General features: G+C 41.0%; 1 protein-coding gene across 1 annotated transcript in view; it reads right to left on the bottom strand.

The window, feature by feature from the left end:
* frs2a (fibroblast growth factor receptor substrate 2a) overlaps positions 1-15199 on the bottom strand; it is a 77223-nt gene that overhangs the window by 36831 nt on the left and 25193 nt on the right. Inside the window, exon 2 of the mRNA XM_068050404.1 lies at positions 1444-1555. The gene's annotated coding sequence lies outside the window, so the exon portion shown is untranslated. The remainder of the gene's footprint in view (positions 1-1443; positions 1556-15199) is intronic.

The following is a 15199-nucleotide window of genomic DNA, read 5'->3' as shown; positions in this document are numbered from 1 at the left end:
GCCCTGAATTAGTTTCTTGTGGCTGTGTACATTTCTTTCCAACAGATCAAGCATCGTGGTGAACTAGCTCAGATATATAGCTCCGTGGAGAGCCGGTATGGACTCAATGGGCTGAAGTATTAGCATGAGCACTTGAAATGCCATAGCATATAAGGCTATGGGCCAAGTGCTGGAAAACGGGACGAGAATAGTTAGGCGCTTGATGGCCGGTACAGACACGATGCGCCGAAGGGCCTGTTTCTGTGCTGTATGACTATGAATGGTCTCCTTCTGTGCCGTAAATGACTATGACCTTCATGGTTTGGCCAAAACATGTGACAAGCAAAGTTGCCAAGAGATGGGTAAAATTAATCAAATTATCCAAATCCTAAATGAGTTTATAGGAGAGCAGTTTCATGGCAAACTTTGCCAAGCTCCCACATCTATCTTATTTAACTTACTTAAGAATCCAATAGGCGTGTTACAATTGGCTGCAGCTTCTCCCACTTAGGGGAGGGGCAGGGAAAAAGTAGCAGGCAGCATTACTCCTTCTGTAATGTGTTCCTTTGTGGACAGGGCAGGATCATACTCAACTTGTTATACCCCTGAAATCAAATAACCTGCTGACACTCATTGTTGTGGCTCACACATGAAGAAAAACCACTTGGATAAGATATCATATGACTGTCGGCAAGAACTGTACCCCAGCATGATGTAATACCCTTGTGGGAGAGGTGCTGAAATTTGTAACAGAAGTGAGAAAAAAATTGGGGGCTCCAACAAATAAATCATCTATGGAGTAGAACAAATGGTTTTGTTCTGAATTGTAACATTTTCAATATGAATACTAATCCCAATTTTTTATGCATTTAATAATAATTCTAAGAGCAACCTGTATAACAATATTGCACTCTGAAAAACAAAACCAGAGCATGATTAAGACAACTGAGTTAGACACTGTACAGAACAGGTCAAAAGGTTGAAAGACTGCCTTCGGGTTAATGTTCTGTAGCTAAAACACAAAATTTGTTTATAAAACAAACAGCTTGCTTGAACAGGAATTTAATGTTATACAAATGAGTGGAAAAGAACCCAGGCACAAAGAAAACTTCACTCCAAGGTAACCTGGATTTGAATAGAACATTTAGCTAGTATTAAACTCCTCCAGTACTTTAATATTTGTCTCTTCTGAAATCTGGTTTAATTTGCAACAGGCAATGTGAACAGTTAATCATTTAGATGTCATAGTTAAAAGGCAGAAGTGCTTCTGTCCCTTAAAGCTGGCTGATAGACACACACACACACATTCACAAACACATGCTTTACACATTCAAATTCTGAGATTATCTGCAACTTTCCTAGTTCAAAAGGTATATTCTATCAAAAACTTGAAGAAATATATCCATTTTAAAGTTGATGCTTTCTAACCCACATCTTGAACAAAACTGCTAACAATTCACTTACCCAGACTTGGCCATTAGAGTTAATGTTCCCAGTCCCTCTCTTAGTGTCATGAATCCAATCATATTTCAGAAGTTCTCATGTAATCGCTGAACAGCCATTTTATATTTTCACCCTGGTAAACAGAGAAAGCAAATTATTGCAAGCACCAAATCAGATATTGTCCAATGCTTCGTAGAACAACTTGCAGATGAAATCACAAATTGGATGTACATTTTTTAAACTGAGATCCGTCTTTTCAAATAATATTAAGATAACGGTTATCAAATCAAAGTGAACAGTTTTAATTCCTGTAAATGTAGTTGATAGAACTGCAACTTTTAAGCTTTGGAAACAAAATGTAGCAGAATTCTTGTGTTCAAATGACTGATGATAATGCCACATAATTACATTTTTAGCATTCCACTACAGCATCAAGCATGGGTTAAATATAGCTTAGACAGTGGTTCTCCTACTGGCTGAGTGGGCTTATTCAATATATAACTGAGCCACAAAGACTTGTAAGATACCAGGTTTGATCCTTAGTCTGTTCTATGTTAACTGATCTTAGCCAGTGCGTGGGTAAGGGTGCTACGACTGGCCTCAACACCCCCTTGCCAGGAGGGGAAAGTTAGTTACAACTCCCACCTCTGATTGCTGTTCAGCGATGCCTAGTAGAAATGAGCGCATGATCAACTGAGGAGCAGCGCCCCCCCCCACCCCTCCCCTCCCCACCCCACACCCCCACACAGTCATAAAGCACACTGACAATTACAGACAAGGCTTGTACATGAATAACAAACACTCAAGTAATTGAGGGCCCCTGGTTCCTATGAAATTGTGTCTCAACACTGTCAGCAAAGAAGGGGAGAGGAGAAAACACAAGAAAAAAATTCAAAATTGCAAATCTCCTAACTAACCCAATGTGCCTCAATCCTAAATGCAGGAATCAGCAACAGGGCCTTTTCCCATCTACCACAGACAGCAGTTTTACAGTAACACTTCTGAAGGTAGACTGCCAAACATTAGGCAGCTGTGTTGTGCACTTGTGTCCACTAGGAACTATTTTAAGCTCCTCTTCATCTTGGACCCCTTAACAGCTGTGGGGAGAAGAGATTTTCATTCCAATCCATCTGAACTTGATTCCAGCAACAATTTTTACAACAGTTCTATTCAACAGTAAAAGTACTGCGTTTCAACCAGCCAATGCGTTCCCATATTATCAATCTATTAGTGAAACATGCTGTAATGTGCTACTGCAAAACTAACCAAATATACTATAATGAGGTGTGCAGGATTTATCACACTGTAAAAGTCTGTGTACAGAATTTGACCAAGAAAGCGATGAATTGCCTTTGATTTGTGTCAAGTTCTATGCACCATTTTAGCACTAAACTTCAAAGTCTTAATACAAACTTCCAGTTAGTTTACTGTCACAGAGTTTGCACCCATGGACTGAACTGGACAATACAGACCACAAGTGAGTTAGGCCTAAACTGCACAGTAGAATAAGCATGTCTTAAAAGTAATTTCAAATTCAATAAGCTGAATTAATTTTTAGGAGGGAGCTGAAATTTTTTCAAAAGCTCACTTTCAATTTTATGGCCCTAACATTACTAAGCCTTTTTTTTAGTTCAATTGATGCTTTAATTCCTTTGGTAAACATTTTCCATCAAAAGCAACGCAAGACTAAGCTAAACTTGTGCTATGTCAATGATTTAGACATCAGACAATGAAGCAATATAGCTGACTCAGGTTAGCATGATAAATACAGAACATTCAACAACTTCATTAGCATTTACAAAAAAAACTGTTCGATCAAGGAACGCAGTAAGCATTAGTCAAAAGTCACCAGTGGAAAAGCTATTATACCTTATATACTAATATGCACCAGAGGAACCAGCTTACAGGCACTAGGCAGGAAGAAAGAAAAATCAACCAAGGTTCCTGCTCCTGATCTCTACCTAGTGACTTCAAGTGAGCATCTGATGCACCATGTGGTCAGATACTGGCACTCACCAATAATAATTTGGGCATTATACCAGACAGTGGGAGGCCCGTGTGGAACAAGACCCCAGAATGAGTGAGGATCTTCAGAAAGGGGAAGACAATTGACCTTAAGATTCTAAAACTACTTGGAATGATCACTGTCATTTTCTTCAAAGTTTTTGCTTGGAACAGTCCCCTTAAATAACCAATGTATTGCTCTGCTACTGATTATTAGAAAGATTTTAATCTTCTGGGTGTTGGCAATGGACTTAGTTGGTGATGGACTTAAGTTTTGTTTATTGCAATAAAGAACTTTTTTTAATTAGGAAGGGCACAGGTACATATGGATCACAAATACTTCCATTCAAATCTGAGTCTTCAAGGTGTGTCACGGAAAACAAAAACAAACAAGTGAATTCACAATGAAAAAAAGATTGCAACTGCAAGCTGTTTACAATGCTTCAACCTTTTATTTCAGCTCGAGTAGGTAGAAGTTTTGTATATTTTACATAATTAATTTTAGTCTAATTGACAAACCTCTGGAAAAGTGATAATGAAGTGTTAAAAATAAATCAGTATTAACCTGTGGCAGCATTGCTGGTAGATTTGTGAAAAGGATGGCTCCACAGGCAACAACATTATCCGGGCAAATTCTGAGATCTCATCTTACTGAGTTATTGTTAACTGAAGTGGTGCCTGGTATCTTTTCCTGCTATGATCATTCCTTACCCTCCCCTCCAACACACTTACAGCAACTCTTTTTGATGAGTAAATATATATTAAACCACACCTTCCCTCTGGCAAGTGTTCTAAGCATAGCTCATTTAAAATTTTTGGGCACAGGATCAATCAGAATGGTTGGGGTTAGCGACTATTTGTTTGTACTGAACTAATCTCCCTGGAACGTCTGCAATGAATGGGATACATGTCAGCTCAGACTTGGGCAGCAGAGTGGGAGGGGGGGGGGGGAGCAGTGGAGGCGGGGCAGAGAAGAAACTGGAGTATAAGGAAACTCCTTATCTTTGTACCATGCACAAATAATATTATGGTTAGCAGTTGACACTGGATTTTTCTATTGCTACATAACAATGTGCTGAACAAAGTTGGAGCTGCTGTTCTGATCTACACACAAACTGGAACTATACCTTTTTTTAACAATGTAAATTATGGCTTTCAAAATCTTACAATTAAGTAAATATTTTGTGGCATTTGTGTTATATTTATCAATGCAAATTGTAGATCAAGACAGAACTATTTTGACTGCTCTATTGTCATCAATGTCACCAAATTGCCCTTTGCTCTAGTACCACACAAAGTACAATACTGAAATTAGCTAAACTGCCAGAGGCTTGAAGACGCCTACAAGGAATCCTGCTTTCCCAATACCCAAGATAACTAATAAGGAACCCATACTGGTTCAAGGTTTTTTAAAGCTGCTCTGTTTAACTGTAGTTAGTTGGCAAACAATGAATTCTGAATTTGCAGATGCTACCTTTTGCCTCTCCATCCTATTAAATAACATATGCCAGGATTATTTCTTACCAATAGGTAGGTGAGCTTTTCTCCTATCATGCCACTCTTTGACATTCCAATGAATGGTGTGGGCTGCAACATTCCACAGATTGAAGTATTCTATGTTGGAGCATTCACAATTCTTGTCCACCTTCAAATCTCTCCATGGATTCATTCCATTCTCCTCCAACTCTACATCCTTGGCACTTCTAACTCAAGTCTTTAAAAAAAATTTTCATGGGTTGTGGGTGTCGCTGGCAAGGCCAACATTTGTCGCCCATCCCTAATTACCCTTAAGGTGGTGGTGGTGGTAAGCTGACCTCTTGAACCACTGCAGTGCATCTGGTGTAGGTACACCCACAGTGCTATTAGGGAGAGAGTTCCAGGATTTTAATGCAGTGAGAGTGAAGGAACGGCGATATATTTCCAAGTCAGAATGGTGTGTGACTTGGAGGGGAACTTGCAGGTGGTGGTGTTTTCATGCGCCTTCTGTCCTTGACCTTCTAGGTAGAAGAGATCATGGGGAGTTGCGGCAGTGCATCATGCAGATGGTACACGCTGCTGCCGCTGTGCGCCGGTGTGGAGAGAATGAATGAGGTGGTGGATGGGGTGATCAAGTGGGCTGCGTTGTCCTGGATGGTGTTGAGCTTCCTGAATGTTGTTGGAGCTGCACTCATCCAGGAAAGTGGAGAGTATTCCATCACACTCCTAACTTGTGCCTTGAACATAGTGGACAGGCTTTGGAAAGTCTGGAGGTGGGTTACTAGCCTCTGACCTGCTCTTGTAGCCACAGTATTTATGTGGCTGCTCCAGTTCAGTTTTTGGTCAATGGTAACCCCCAGGATGTTGATAATTGGAGATTCAGCGATGGTAATGATATTGAATGTCAAAGGAAGATGGTTAGATTCTCTCTTATTGGAGATCATTGCCTGGCACTTGTGTGACGCGAATGTTGCTTGCCACTTATCAGTCCAACCCCGAATGTTGTCCATATGCAGCAAAACCTGGACACATCTTCTTTATTCTTTGGCCTCATAGTCTCAAGAGACTATGGGTAAGTGCCTAGAGGTGGTCAGTGGTTTGTGCAGCAACGGTTGGAGTGGCTATAAAGGCCAATTCTGGCCAATATGGACACATACTGCTTGAATATCTGAACAGTTGCATATGGCACTGAACATCGTACAATCATCTGACCTTATGATGGAATGAAGGTCATTGATGAAGCAGCTGAAGATGGTTGGGCCTAAGACACTACCCTGAGGAACTCCTAGGGCTGAGATGATTGGCCTCCAACAATCACAACGATCTACCTTTGTGCTTGGTATGAGTCCAACCAATGGAGAGTTTTCTCCTCGATTCCCAACAACATTTGTTTGACTACAGCGCCTTGATGCCACACATGGTCAAATGCTGCCTTGATATCCAGAGCAATCACTCTCGCCTCACCTCGAGCTTAGCTCTTTTATCCATGTTTGGACCAAGCTGCAATAAGGTCAGGAGCCAAGTGGCCTTGGCAGAAACCAAATTGAGCATCATTGAGCAGGTTACTGTTGTTTAAGCGGCACTTGATAGCACTGTCGATGATTCTTTCCAATACTTTGCTGATGATCAAGAGTAGACTGTTGGGGCGGTAATTCGCCAGATTGGATTTGTCCTGCTTTTTGTGGATAGACCATACCTGGGCAATTTTCTACATTGTCGTGTGTTGTAGTCAATACAACTGCAAGTTCTTTCTTGACACTGGAATCAATATATGGACAAAACTATTCAAATTACCTACATCTGTGGTACAGAAAATAATTTACTTTTCTACATTGTTCAAATTACTTTGCTTCAGAAAGCTGTGGGTTCAAGACGCACTCCAGAGACTTGAGCACAACAATAGGAATATGGGATTAGTGTAGGATTAGTATAAATGGGTGGCTAATGGTCGGCACAGACTCGGTGGGCCGAAGGGCCTGTTTCAGTGCTGTATCTCTAAAAAAAAACAATCCAGGCTGGCACTCCAGTGCAGTATTGAGGGAGCGCTGGACTTTAGGTGGCGCTGTTAAACCAAGGCCTCGTCTGCTCTTGAAGGTGGATGTAAAAAAATCCCATGGCACTCTATGAAGAGGAGCAGGGGATTTATCCCCGGTCTCCTGGCCAATATTTATCCCTAAATGATCACAAAAACAGATTATCTGATCATTATCACATTGCTGTTTGTGGAAGCTTGCTGTGTGCAAACTGGCTGCCATATTTCCTACATTACAACAGTGACTACACTTGACAAAAAATATTTAATTGGCTGTAAAACATTTTGGGATGTGCTGACATTTGAAAGGCACTATATAAAAATGCAAGTCTGTCTTTCTTCTTTTCCACATACTGTAATTTAACATTCTCCCAGAAAACCGCTAAGAAACAAGGAACCAGTACAACCTCTCTGCCTTGGATGACACAGAATCCAATATTAGAGCACCGAGACACATCATTTGGCCTATCAAGTCTGTTTTGCTGATGGTCTCTAAGAGTCACCAAGTTTATATCCACTCTCGTACTCAATTCCCAAACCCTTCAATATTCCAGTCTTTCAAGCTAACAGTTCCCTTTTAAAATAGTTTATCAAGTCTGCTGCACAATGGAAAAGAACACCCTTTTTAACCTCCCCTTTATTTTTTGTTTGTGCTCATTACTTTGCTGCAATTCATTGACAATAATCAATTATAATGTGCAAGTAGTAACATGTCAGCCATGATTTCACCGAATGGTGGAACAGGCTCGAGGGGCAAAACCCTGTTCCTATGTTCCCAGTTTTCCCTGATCATAACCCTTCATACTCTTGAAGATATCTATAAAGTAGTTCCTTAACCCTCTCAGCTCTAATGGGAAAATAACTTTTCAAGTCTCTCTTTACAACTGTAATTGTGCACTCCTGGTAGCACCCTCGTCAATTTATTCTCCATCACTTTAACATCCTCCTTCTTATGAAGGGTTGCACAAAAACCAGCATACTAATCTTAGACTTTAGCTTTTCTGTTTTGGTAATGGGTGCTCATCAATGCAAAAGTGGCTGAATAACTTGGGCGATAACTGTGTACATGGAATCTCTGAGGTTTCATTTCTTTAAAAAAGCAACATCTTTCCTGCTTTAATAAACTGCTCTCATACCTATTTTAGCACCGCCTGCCCCATGGCAGGGATTACCACCATGAGACCCAAGGGCAAACATACTAGAATTTTCTACAGCTAATGGTCTGGCAGCCAGCATTGGAGGATCCAGCAGGTCTACCTTCAGATTGTAGCCTGCTGCACAAGCCCTGTGCATCAGGAACCACTATCTTGGTGGTTCATCATGGGTCTCACAGCCTAAAGCAACTTTGGACAGAACTTTACTACGTACAACACTGTCAACTGCAAAAGGGCAGCAGTGTTTCTGAAGATGCAAAAAAGCACGGAGGCACCACATTTAGCCACCTCTGATGCTTATCCAGTCAGGGCGATAACTTGCATCCTGAAGATTAGGATGAATTGACATCACTGACAATCATTTAGCAAAATTCTTAGTTGAAACCAACCCCATAAAAGCAGCAAAGTAAGGGGTGGCCGCTAACCATAACCTGGGTGATGGAACAACCTTACAACCATAGATGCGTAGATTACATTTACACTAATTTTTACTACATCAATGTAGACAAACTCTGAATTATCTTAATGTACAGGCCTTCTGAAGGCTTTTAACAGGAAATGTGTAGCATAACTAAGCTTGTGTTTATATTTAACCAGTAACCTGTCTCTCGATGCAGAAATCAACAAGCGCATAGGAAAGGCATCCGCTGCTATGTCCAGAATGGCCAAGAAGTTGTGGGAAAATGGTGCACTGACACAGAACACAAAAGTCCGAGTGTTTCAAGCCTGTGCCCTCAGTACCTTGCTCTACGGCAGTGAGGCCTGGATAACGTATGTCAGCTAAGAGCAACGTCTCAACTCATTCCATCTTTGCTGCCTCCGGAGAATCCTTTGCATCAGGTGGCAGGACCGTATCTCCAACACAGAAGTCCTCAAGGCAGCCAACATCCCCAGCATATACACGCTACTGAGCAAGCGGTGCTTGAGATGGCTTGGCCGTGTGAGCTGCATGGAAGATGGCAGGATCCACAAGGACACACCGCACAGCGAACTCGCCACTGGTATCAGACCCACCGGCCGTCCATGTCTCCGCTTTAAAGACGTCTGCAAACGCGACATGAAGTCCTGTGACACTGACCACAAGTCGTGGGAGTCAGTTGCCAGTGATCGCCAGAGCTGGCGGACAGCCATAAAGGCGGGGCTAAAGAGTGGCGAGTCGAAGAGACTTAGCAGTTGGCAGGAAAAAAGACAGAAGTGCAAGGAGAGAACCAACTGTGTAACAGCCCCGACAACCAATTTTATCTGCAGCGCCTGTGGAAGTCTGTCACTCGAGAATTGGCCTTTATAGCCACTCCAAGCACTGCTTCACAAACCACTGACCGCCTCTAGATACTTACCCATTGTCTCTCAAGACAAGGAGGCCAAAGAGAGAGAGGAGAGAAAGAAGAGAGTTTATATTTAACAACACACAAACGCCACCCACCGCAATCGGTTTACATAGGTATGCTTTTATTTGGATACTGTTAATGCTCAAAAAGCCGAAACTTAAACTGAAAGAAACTACCAATTTATAATGAAAATTATGATCACAATTTCACCTTGGATCCAGCAAGTGCTGAACCTCTGGATCTGGTTGCCTGTCAACTCACATCTTACAACCCATTATTTGGGCTTTCGTTTCAGAATTAATAATGCTGTTGCCCCTGGCTGATTTTTCACCTAAACATTCATTTACTGATAATTATTTGACCACACCTACAATGTATACAATCACTCTTATCCATTCATCCAAGCCCTGCAGCATTCCACATACAGCTAGAATTTTAGTCTGGAGCAGCCACAGCTCCAGCTTCAGCCAACAAAGCACCTACTGTTTTCTAATGGTGGCTGAATTCTTCAAAATACTGAAAAAGACATCGAGAGGGTCGCAAACAACCACCAAAATCCTACCAATATCTGCTGCAATCATTCCATAATGTTCAAAGGCTTCAGCACTGGCCACGTTTTCACACTGCGCACTGTCAAAATGCAGCAGACTATTAATTTGATAGAGTGTTTGGCAACAGCATAATACTGAAATCAGCAGAGTAAATCAAGCTCTCCAGAATACTATCAACAACTGAGGGGAAGCTGAGAGATATTTCTCTCTTTTGGTCTGCTGGGTCACTTTATTATTTGCGGGAGGAGCTATACTTGTATGCTGACCTCAAAAGATTCATTAAGGGTACCTGTTAGAAACTGTGGTCTGATAATTGCTCCAAAGTGAAATGGTCTGAGATTGCTAACTTAGTTAGCAAGCGACACCATGTTTGACTTCATTCGTTTACCCTTTCACCAACACATTCTACTGAACATACTGAAGTTTGGCTTCAAAGCAGTGATTTATATGTCCAACGATTAAACACAGTAACCATTTTATTTATAGGCACTGTATTAATAAATATGTGGAAAAACCAAAAGGTATCTTGGCAACATTTAAATTCCACAGAGAACATGGTGCTAGTAAATCTATTCAGATACACCATGGGCTCATTTAACAAATACAACAGAAAGAGCATCTTGAAGCTCCTATTGTTTTTTCCATTGATGCAGTGTAATGAACTCTGACCTGCTGTCTTGGCTTCAATTGCGAAAACATGAATATTTCAAACCCTTTCCAGCAGTATTCATATCTACAAAGATTATGTCATAAGTTTGAAAATGTTGACATCACTCTGCTCTTTCACAGCACCTACAGTAATTTTTAAATATAAATGGTGTAGTATTCCATTAACATTATGTCTTCTTTTCTTTCCCCTCTCTCAGTCATCTGCCCTTTCATAGCTGCAGAAGTTTCTGGTACACAGGTTGGTTTTTTTTTACTAGCCAAGAGTACAGCAATATTTAGGAGCCCAGCATTGAGAAATAACTTGCAATGATTCTCTTCATCTTCTAGCACTGTTACCTCTGGAGTCTCCCAACGACCTATCCTTGGCTCTCTCCTACTTCTCATCTACATGCTGCCCCTCGGAGACATCATCGGAAAACACATCAAGTTCCACACGTACGCTGACGACACCAAGCTCTACCTCACCATCATCTCTTTTGACCCCTCCACTGTCTCTGCATTGTCTGACTGTGTCCACTCAGTACTGGATGAGTAGGAAATTCCTCCAACTAAATATCACGAAGGCTAAGCCACCGCCTTCGGTCTCCACCACAAACTCCAAACCTATCCCACCAGTTCCATACCTGTGGCAATTGTCTGAGGCTGAACCAGAACATTCACAACCTTGATGTCACATTTGACCCCGAGGTGAGCTTCCAATCAGATATCCGCACCATCACTGGGACCACCTACTTCCACCTCTGTGACATCACTCAACTCCAACCCTGCCTCAGCTCATCTGCCGCTGAAACCCTCATCCATGCCTTTGTTACCACTAGACTTGACTATTCCAACTATCTCCTGGCCGCCCTCCCATTTTCCCTGCCCATATACTCAAGCTCATCCAAATCTCTGCTTTCCTTATCCCAACTTGCACCAAGTTCCATTCACCCACCGCCACTGTACCTGCTGACTTACACTGGCTCCCGATCCAGTAACATTTTAATTTTAAAATTCTCATCCTTCTTTTCAACTCCCTTCCCATTTATGTAACCTCCTCTAGCCCTACAGCCCTCCGAACTCTGTGCTCCTATAATTCTGGCCTCTTGCACATCCCCTATTTTAATCACTCCACCATTGGCAGTTGCGCTTTCAGCTGCCTTAGCCTTAAACTCTGGAATTCCCCCCCTAAACCTCTCCACTTCTTTCTCATTAAGTTGCTCCTTAAAAACAAGCCTTTGGTTAAGTGTTCTTACATCTTATTATGTGGCCCGGTGTCAAACTTTGTTTAATAAGACCCTTCAAGTCCCTTGGGACATTCTACTACATTAATATAAATGCAAGTTGTTAAGTGAATGTAGCATTCTAATAATTTGAAAAAACATGCTTTACCAACATAAATTAACATTTTAGTATATATTTTTAAATGACACATTTGAATATTGCTAGAGCATCTCAAAAAAACACAAGTGTTGAAGACGAAGTGGCACAGTGAGTTGGACACTTTACTCTTTTGCAAAAATGTTCAAATCTAGCCCCAACTGATTGGATTGAAAGTCTACCCTATCTGCTAGCTGTGTGGATCAAATGTGAAAGAGTTCAGGCAGACTTAGTCCAATTTTTAATGCACAAAACTGCCCTAATTTACAATCTCATTCAAAAGTATAGGATGGCTAGTATGAGAAATGGAAAACATGTCACTAAAAATGCAGTAGAGGGTGCTCTTCTGAGGGTAGTGTTGAGGCACATTGCTGGAAGAGTTGTTGAGGGATTTTCACTCTGGTTTTAACTGTGCCAAGACTTTTTGGAGTACCTGATACTTGAAATGGAAACTATTTCATTCCTCAGCATCATCATTTCTCACTTTGACCACCACATGAATCAGATCAGATTTTTTTTCACAAACAGATTTTAAAACCATGAATCATAATTTTAAGTCATTAGACATTGGTGATAATACCCAGGATTGCCTGAATAATTAGTAGTAAGATTTTAAAACAAAAACACACACAACCAGTTCACCTGCAACATTTTGGAACCTGTACTCCAAACAACAGTCTTGACCAAAATCTGTTCAGGACAGCATCACGGTAACCGGTGGTCATTCTACCAATGCAATGGTAGGGAGGTCCATCCATTTTATTTCCAGTCCAGATGGACTTCTCAGGCCATTTAGCTCTTGTGGGCAAGATAGAGCAAGAAAGCTGTTTCCAAGCTTGTAGGGAGGTTCAGAATAAAGGCACAACAGTGCGAGATATTGGGGCTCAGCAACAGTAAATTGTGCTGTAGCACAATGTATTGGTGCTTTAGCAAGCTGCATCACTATAACTTCCTAGGAACACCTCCACTTCAAAAATGAGACAAACCACATGTAAGTGATTTAGCATCTTTAATTTCTAGTCCAATTACTTCCTTTATTTTATTTTTTCCTTCCTATAAACTTGTCTTCACTGAAGCAGTTCTGTGCAATTTCTTATCCAGATCAAAGATTCACACTTAGAAAATGTTTTTGTTGTCAGTACTAATCATCAGCTAGCACTGCAGTAAGAATGTAATTGTTCCTGGACACAGAAATAATTTAAATGCACATGAAAGTACCTAGACAAATGCATTAGCAGACATAAAAGCACTTTTATTGGGAAACTATTTCTGATATTTGATACTGTGCAGCCATTTCAGTCTGCAACTCTGCAGAATGTTGGATTTAAATTAATTCAGACCTCAATTCAACCATCAATTAGGTCACCAACATGACTGTTTTCGCCCTAAAAAATCTTTGTCACCATTATCTTACAGTAACCTGCAACACTTGGCACACTTTATCAACTGGGTGTGCATATTACGATGTCACCAGCAGTTTTTAATGTCGAGAATACTTGGCAAACAGCTTGTAATATGACTGATCATCAGCCATTTTGAAAAGCTAAGATCTGAACTACAGTCAAGTCTCTATGTCTTCACCATCTAAGTGAAGTGAAGTTTGTTGGGATACATTTACATGGGATTGGCTTGCCTCATGCAAAGTCTCCCACTGGCAGGAACAGCTGCATCTGCAGGACCCAGGAAGATTTGTCAATACTCTACCTGGAATGATTACGGGTATGGCTATTTCAGAGATGGAATATTTCCAGAACAGTAGGGGAGGGTGAAACACAAACAAGAAATGCTGGAAATACTCAGCAGGTCTGGCAGCATCTGTGGAGAGAGAAGCAGAGTTAATGTTTCAGGTCAGTGACCCTTCATCAGAAGGGTACTGCTGCCTGCAATCAATGGGACACGTATTTGGTCAGGAAAGATGACCAAATTGCCTGACACTTGGGAAGATCTGGTCATCTACTCAGACAGTACTACATGCCAAAGATATATTAGGCCACATACTAATGGGATGGGGTTGAAGTGTTGCAACACAGCAGCATTGTACAGCTCCCCAATCCTTCAGGCAAAACCTAGATGCACACACCACAGATCTGGGAGGATTAAGGATAATCAGGTTGGAGTTTTATGAGGGAGGGGTGCTAACAGTTACAAATGAATTGCGATGGAAAGGTAAACCTAGCTGCCAAAACAGCGGCATCGCTGGATTATATTTATATCATTTGAGGTAATTTTTCACTTCCCTCCTCCTTCCCCCAAAATGGCTTTTGTTACATTCTAAAACTGTACAACGTGACGTTCATGAGAACAGTCCAGAATGATTTTCTCTGGAAAAAGTACCATGCTCCTTTCAATCTGAGATCATTCTCTGAAGTTTGCTACTTGGCAGTCAACTGACTCATATACTGCCAATCCAAGATTCATAAATTATTGATATACCCACAGGCTGCATCACAGACCACTTAGTTAATGGTACATAATACACTCAACTTTCAAAAACAAAACACAAAACATTTAGCCAGCATAGTTTTATCTCAAAGTTTAAAGTTAAAATGCTTGTGGGTATGGTTTAAAAGATAACACTATTATTGCCCACATTTATCACTGGATTCAACTGCAGCTTTCCTTGCTCTGGCCACAGTGAAATGATATTAGGAATGTGATTACACCACCAGCTCTTACGGCTAGAAAGCTGCTTTTTAACAGCAGGGAATGAGGTACACAGCAGACCGAAAGTGTGTTAGATCTTGATTCTTCAGTTTGCACGCTCTAATATTTAGGAACATTTTAACAAAGATTATGTATCAAAAAAGTCAAAATATATACAAGGTGAGTTGAGTTGCAGCAACCTGTACTTGTGCATTCATTCCTTTCACTCCCAATGACAGCAGACCTGTAACTCATTTGCCCTTGCAGCTTGTGACTAATTAGGTATGACATCACTTTATCCGAACCTCATATTTTGCAACATTGATTTTCAGACACAGTTAAAGCAAGGTAAATGCTGGGAGGATAATATCATAAAATCATAGAATATGATGCAGACAGAAACATTAAACTTGTATTTTGTAATGAAATACTTCTACTGCCCGTCCTTTCATCAAATGACCGAACAGCATTGTCAATCACCAGGTGAAGACTATTCACAAAATTACACAGTCCAGTGACAACAAGTCTCTGTCTGGTAGCAGTGAATAAAAGCCAGCTTTT

Source organism: Heterodontus francisci, chromosome 18, assembly GCF_036365525.1.
Source record: "Heterodontus francisci isolate sHetFra1 chromosome 18, sHetFra1.hap1, whole genome shotgun sequence".
NCBI lineage: Eukaryota > Metazoa > Chordata > Chondrichthyes > Heterodontiformes > Heterodontidae > Heterodontus > Heterodontus francisci.
Note: the sequence above shows the minus strand (reverse complement) of the source record. Positions and strands in the feature narration are given on the sequence as shown.